The sequence below is a fragment of the Aquarana catesbeiana genome, linkage group LG03, assembly GCF_042186555.1.
Source record: "Aquarana catesbeiana isolate 2022-GZ linkage group LG03, ASM4218655v1, whole genome shotgun sequence".
Lineage (NCBI taxonomy): Eukaryota > Metazoa > Chordata > Amphibia > Anura > Ranidae > Aquarana > Aquarana catesbeiana.
Genome location: NC_133326.1, coordinates 676,099,089 through 676,106,086, shown reverse-complemented (window position 1 = coordinate 676,106,086; position 6,998 = coordinate 676,099,089). Strand labels below are relative to the sequence as shown.

General features: G+C 38.8%; 1 non-coding gene across 1 annotated transcript; it reads left to right on the top strand.

The window, feature by feature from the left end:
- Positions 1 to 6,429: 6,429 nt before the first annotated feature.
- TRNAI-AAU (transfer RNA isoleucine (anticodon AAU)) lies at positions 6,430 to 6,503 on the top strand. Its single transcript has one exon. It is a non-coding gene; the product is annotated as a tRNA-Ile (tRNA).
- Positions 6,504 to 6,998: the final 495 nt, after the last annotated feature.

The window sequence follows — 6,998 nt, the reverse complement described above, 5'->3', positions numbered from 1 at the left end:
CTTTTCGCAGCTACCTATTTAGTTAACGGCATGGCTGGGGGGTAGAGACTAGAGGTCAGCTGACTGGTGAGGAATGTGAAGTGGGAAGGGCTGGAGGAGACCCTATCTCCTGATTTCGGCATCGGTGTCACTGCTATGAGACACCACAATGTCGGAGACACAGTGAAACCGGAGACCCAGTGAATAACACTACCTGTGATTATAGTTGCCATTAAAAGTCCCCACTACAGTTCTCAGATCAGCAGATGACCTTGATCAAGAGCACCTAAGTTGGCTGATCAGAACTCCCCCCAGCATTGCCACTCATCCCAGAAGGAATAAAAACAGAGAATACATAGAAGTGAGAGGTAAAGAGGGGGAGGAACAAAGAAAAAGGAGAGAAAGAATATGTTAGGGCTGGGCTCAGCCCTTCCTTCTCTGAGCTGGTTGCTTAGCTGGTTGCTTAGCTAATTGCCAGCTCCTTTGTCTCCACAGTGACTGAGCTGTTGATGTTCTGCTCGTCAGTCCTGTCTACTTAAAGCCGTCCAGCTCACTTAATCTCTGCCTTCGCCTTTGGTCACATCTCAGAGACTTTCTCCTGCATTCCTGTTGAAAACTTGCTCGGCTGACGTCCCTTCTGGCTCCTGATCCTGCTTGCTGTACTATTACGTTGATCTCTGGCTCTCTGACATTGGCATTGGCTGAGTACCCGATCTGGTTACTGAACTCTGGCTATGTATTGACTACGCTTAATCTGTTTATCTTTTTTTATTACTAAACAAGTGTGATTAACTGTACTTCTGTCTCGGTCTGATTCATCGCTTCTGACAACATAAGAAAAAGAACAAGAAAGACGGCTAGAGAGAGGGATGGGGAAAAAACAAGAAATTAGCATAGAGAGGGATACAAGGGAAAGAAAGGAGAACAAAGAGAAAGAGTGGTACATCCTAAAATTTACCATAAGGGGTTTTAATACTGTACGAGTGGAAGGGACTCAGGGAGCGCTAAATTTCCGTGGGTTATGGGTGCAAATTACTTGCCTTGCGTGCTGACAACCCACGCTATGAAAATAATTTTACTGTTAGGGGTCCCCACAACTTTGGAAATTTTATCAAGTGGTCACGACACTAGAAGGTTGAGAACCATTGACATACACTGTTAGAAATGTGTTTTTTGAAGAACATGTTTCATCTTGCTCCTTCTACTTTTCTCCTCACTATGGCCAAAAACAAACATCAATTCAACACCACCAACCATTAGAAGATCAAATTAATGTTTTGAAAATGAACATTTTCTAATGGAATTCTACTAGTGCATTGCAAGCTTTAGGTTTAGTGTACTTTACCGAGGGGGCTTACAGACTTGCAATAAAAAAGCTAATCATTATGATTATTAATGTGCATTATGATGTCTTGTTTTACAGGTGACCGCAAATTGTCGAATTTTGGGAAAATGTGGGCTTTTGTCTTTTTCATCATTGGACTGTTGGCCATTATTCCCTGCCTGTTGACTAGCAGACTAGGTAACAGATTACCAGATTAAGGAGCAAAACTGCATTATCAGAAAGTGTGGACAGCAAAGGACCTCATCCCAAATGTGATTTTCTTTTTTTTTTAAATGTGAACTAGACTATTGATATTTAATTGAGGAACCAAGGAACTTAATTTTGCACAATTCCCCATGCACAACCAATTTCAAGTTTTTAAAAAATATTTATATATATATATATATATATATATATATATATATATATATATATATATATATATATATAAAAGAGGTAGATTGGCCTCACACTCCACTGCAATCGCCAATTCCTTTATTGAAAAAGTTAAAACCTCAAGATAAAAACACCAGAGCACAGACAAGAGGGTTGACGTATTTCACGCAAACAGTGCAAAGTCCTGTATTATGATTAAGCACTGGTTTGCTTGAAACCAGTGATGTTTTTATCTTTAGTCTTTGAATTTTTTCAATAGAAGAGGTGAGCTGGGCGAGCACCTTTAACTGTGGATTTAACATGGGGGTACAATACGCTCACACCTGGAGCGATGTTCTGCTTTTCATAGACTGGTGAAAATTTATGCTAACAAAAATAAGTCTTGTAAAGAGCTGCAACCGCCCATAGGCTTTCATTGTACATCCATGCGTCTTAGCTCTGAGTTATTCTGCCATTTCTGAATCCATTCCAAGAGTCCTCTGCAATTCTGGATGAAGATTAAGGGGATAGACTCATGTATAGATGATCTATATATTTAGTTTTATTGAAATTTATTTATTTGATATGTTATGTTGTATATGTTGTTTGGTTTTGTTAATTTGTGATGGTACCATGGCATTATGATGTAGCTGGGAGTGGGGGAGCATTAGTTGCTATAGGTTGCCATTTTCTGTTTATGTTATGTAAGAATTAGATTGTTATTTGTTGCTAAATCACCCCGGTGAAGGTAACCTATGTGACATTATAGGGTGTATTTATAAAAAAAAATTGTATAGTTGTTCGTCCTTTGCAACTGCATGTAAATTTATGGAGTGGAATGGAGTAAAATTTAATGTTCTCCGGCTATATTATCAGCGGATAAACATACATATAGGGAAAATGAATAGGGAAGATAATGCATTATGGTCACTAGATCTAGCTGGGGAACACACTTCTTTCTATGATCCTCAGCTCCAACTAGTGGTCATAGTCTGATATTTTCCCCGTTCTCATTCAATCTGCAAAGAATATAGTCAAACAAAGGGAAACACCTAGAAACTCCGTAAATCCTAATTTACTTTATTGTTGCGGATAGAACATGGATGCACATGTGTGGCGCATATGCAGTTGGGCCCAATCTCCCAGCCACATCAAATATTGGTTATGTGACTTTCTGTAAAAAAAAAATATTGGTTATGTGGGTGGCAAGAGGTTAATATAACGCTTTTTGTAGATGTTATTATTATTATTTTTTTACAGATAGTAATTATGTATAAATGTAGATTGTGAATTTTATATATATATAAATTATGTATAAATTTATGTATGAAAAAAAAATGTAAACATTTTAAAAATTGTAATTTGTACTTTTTATTTCACTTTTAATATTTTTCAATAAAGCATCTGCTAAGCTGATTTTAATAGACGCTGCTTGATTAAAAAGGAGTTGTAAGTTTACTTAATCACAATTATTAAATTGGAGGTCAGCTTGAGGGTATATTGTTCTTACAATTAAGCACTTTGTGTGAGCCACATCTTTGTTCCCTCGTGGATGTCTGTTTACCTGTGCATACCGTTTTCCACAAAAAGCCAACAGTGAAGCAAGAGAATGAAGTGGTTTCATTACACTGGAGTTTTGCTGTATATGTCAGGTCCAGGTAAAGTATGAAAGCTGCAATTTCTCAGACTTTGGGGTATGTAGAACTGGCTCTCTTGAGGCAGCAAAGTCTTTGATGTCTCAATGATGGCCATCTTATTTAATTACTAACATTATCTGGTGACCCACAATTTCTTCCTTTTCATCGGCTAGTATCACCCCCAAAGATGTGAAGCTTTTATGGGGACACAGGTTTTTCCCCCTCCCTCGCTTATGGGTCGGTGGGAGAAGTTCCACATTTTTGGAGGTAATATTCCCTACCAGATAAGTGAGCAAAGTGCCTTCGCGCTACTCTGGATAAGTGCAAAATATTCATAAACAATTTAAAAGTGCAAGTGCATAAATAAATGCAGCAAAATCTATTAGTGTGACACAAACCACTTTTCAAATGCAATAAATAATAAGGTGATTCTGCGCAGATATTAAAATAGTGCCAAAATAATGAATTAAAATATTTTAGGAGAGTATTTAAATTATGTCCATATCGTATAGAACCACGTGGTATTTAGGAAAAAATATATAAAGTATATGAAAAATATAAAAAGTATATACAAATTTTTAAAAATTTAAATACTCTCCTAAAATATTTTAATTCATTATTTTGGCACTATTTTAATATCTGAGCAGAATCGCCTTATTATTTATAATATTCCCTACCAGTTTTTTTTTTATTTGGTTTGGGAGATATATGAACAATTTATTATTTATTTGTAAAGGCCATTTGTGTAGGAGATGTCTGGGTTCATGAATTATTTCAGTATACAAGAAGAAGCGTCAAACAGTGACCAATATAAAACTTCATTTTTGAATCTCATCTTAGTTGATGTTCTCCAGTACCTACAGAAAACTACTTCAGGGAACTCCAGGAAGAACATTGTCAGTTATTGGTTATACGCGATGGATGATCGACAGGGCCAATCATATTGTGGGAAAAAAAATCGTTCCCTCCATTTTTTGAATTGGGAGATATATTGATGATTTATTTATTTGTAAAGGCCATGTGGAGGAGGTGTCTGCCCAGATTATTTAAATAGTGGATTATTTAAATATATAATGAGCAACATTCAAACAGAGACCATTTTAAAACTAAGTTTTTGGAACTCACTATAGTAGGTGTTGTTCTCTAGTACCTACAGAAAGCCACGGTAGGGACCTCCATACTTCAGGCAGAAAGTTGCCTCTCTGCACATTGCACTAAAGCTATATAACTATAGAATAGCTTACCCACCTTAAACAAAATTGTACAGATGAAAAAACTTGCAATATGGAGAGTAAATAGGCCATAGAACGATTATCAGTTAGAGTAGGGATATGCAATTAGCGGACCTCCAGCTGTTGCAGAACTACAAGTCCCATGAGGCATAGCAAGACTCTGACAGCCACAAGCATGACACCCAGAGGCAGAGTTAGAGGTTATCCAAGCTGGATGATTGACAGGGACATTCATATGTTTGATTTTTCTACCTGCTACAGTCGAGAATAGATATTGCAAACATTAAAAAAATCGATTATACCAATTTTGATTTTGAATGCTTCGTACCATAAGATGTGGTTGCAGGTGTATTAGTAGGAAAGGACCTACTTGAGGTACAACCCCTAGTCTCTTAAAAAAAGTAGATGCTTGGGTTACAAACCAGTGGAGGGCTCTGTAGCTCTCGTCCAACCACATCTCTGCCTGGTGCAGCCTGCTGAAAAATAAGCTGTCCAGTCCTTGTGTGGCTGTTCCCCCTTTAACATCACTCGCACTTCATACTGTGACAAGTACCTCTCCTGGCGGGAGGGGACAATTTTCCCCAGTAGCGCTTCTCATGGGCTAGCACTTCCTTCTGTTGTTGGTGGACAGAGCCATATCATCCTAGGAGGACCTGCATTGACACTGTTCCCTTGTGCTGTATCTGCATCTTTCGCAGCCTCCTTCCGAATTCCCCTTGATGGTGGCTGGTATCTGTACCTCTCCTCTTCTGCTATCTTCTGACCTCAGATCCCGGTGTTGGTTTGGATGTTGTAATTGCAGGAAGCGTCCCACTGCTACCACCAAATGTGACAGATTTACTCCCCGTCCTTCTGCCAGAAAGTGCCTCCTGCCTTCAAGCAGACCAGGAGCTAATACCAGCTCTTTTTTCCCCAAGCTTCGTACACAGACAAGATGTAGAGATAGAACCAAAGGAATGACTGTTTATTGAACAGAACTACAGGTTTTTATTCACTTCCAAAAGTAGGTCAGTCACCACATGAACAATAAAACCAAATATTTACCCAAACCATCACACGATGGTGTGGAGTTAACACAAGGCTAATCCCATCATGTAGGATCCTCCAAGAGTTAGCCAAATTAGCCAACAGACAGAAACAATAGGTGACTCAATTAACAACATTAACAATGGGAATGCACACCTAGGAGAGACACAAACGCTTGTATTCTGTCCACTAGACAAGTCATCAGAAAACAAGCAATGTTCCAGCAGTCGGATAAAGTGGAATTCATTTATTTTCATAAATTTCTTGAGGAATCTTGTTGATAAATTTTCCTGTCTCAAGTGAAGGAGCCTCTCCAACCCAGTCTGCAGGAGGGCCACCATATTCCCTCTGACCATTACCCTGTACAAGATTAATATTACACCTTTTAATCCACTCTAGAAAGGAAGCATTATTGTCCTTATTCAGAGAATTAATCCAAACCATGCTCTCAGCGTTCATTACGTTGTCCATCATTATGGAATGATTTACTCTCTCCATGGGCCATAATCAGTAGGTAGGAGGCTTGCCCCTAGTCCTCTCCAAAAGCCCCTGCCCTGGTTGGGTCTGTCACACCACCCCATGTGAATGAGTAAAGGGTAGTATGACCTGCCTGCGTTGCATAGAGAGGCACAGAGACCCAGTGGTGATGTCACCCTGTCTAAAATAAGGTATCCTCTGATTCCTCCTGTATTGAATTGTATTGTAATTGTACTGTTTGCCCTAACATTGTAAAACGCTGAGCAAACAATTGGCACTATATAAATCTTGTATAATAGTAAAAATTACTAAACTTGATGCAGACATTGAAAGCATTTATTCCATTCACAGTTGAAACACAGAGGTATAATGCACCACTGGCCGGTTAGCTCAGTTGGTTAGAGCGTGGTGCTAATAACGCCAAGGTCGCGGGTTCAATCCCCGTACGGGCCAAGTGCTTTTGTCCATTATAACAGCAGATGAGTCCCATAAAGAATACTTAGCTTGTTTTTTCTTCAAGCTATTTATTAATTATCTGGAAGTTGGCTTTATTGAAAGAATAGATAGTATGACCTGTCGGTCACTGGATAGTGAATTCGTTCTTGGCACCCCTTTAGTTATGAAGACAAGAAAGATCAGGCCCCAGTTAGGAAAGTGAAACAAAGTCAGAGGGGTGCACAGAAAAGGGTATTCTGGCTAAGGGAAATAATAAGGATCTGCATTCAAACAGGACCTTTAAATGGAGTACAGGTCACCTTCCACGACTGTATTTTCTCAGGCTGGAAGACCATTGATGCCATTGCATTTTTCAATATTCACATTTATATAATTAAAAATCTTTTGAGTTTCCCCATCCGCTTTGAAACTACAAAGTCCCATCATGCACGGCAGTAAACTGCTCTACAGTATTGTCTGTGCAAAATATTGGATTGTCATACACTGAGTCAC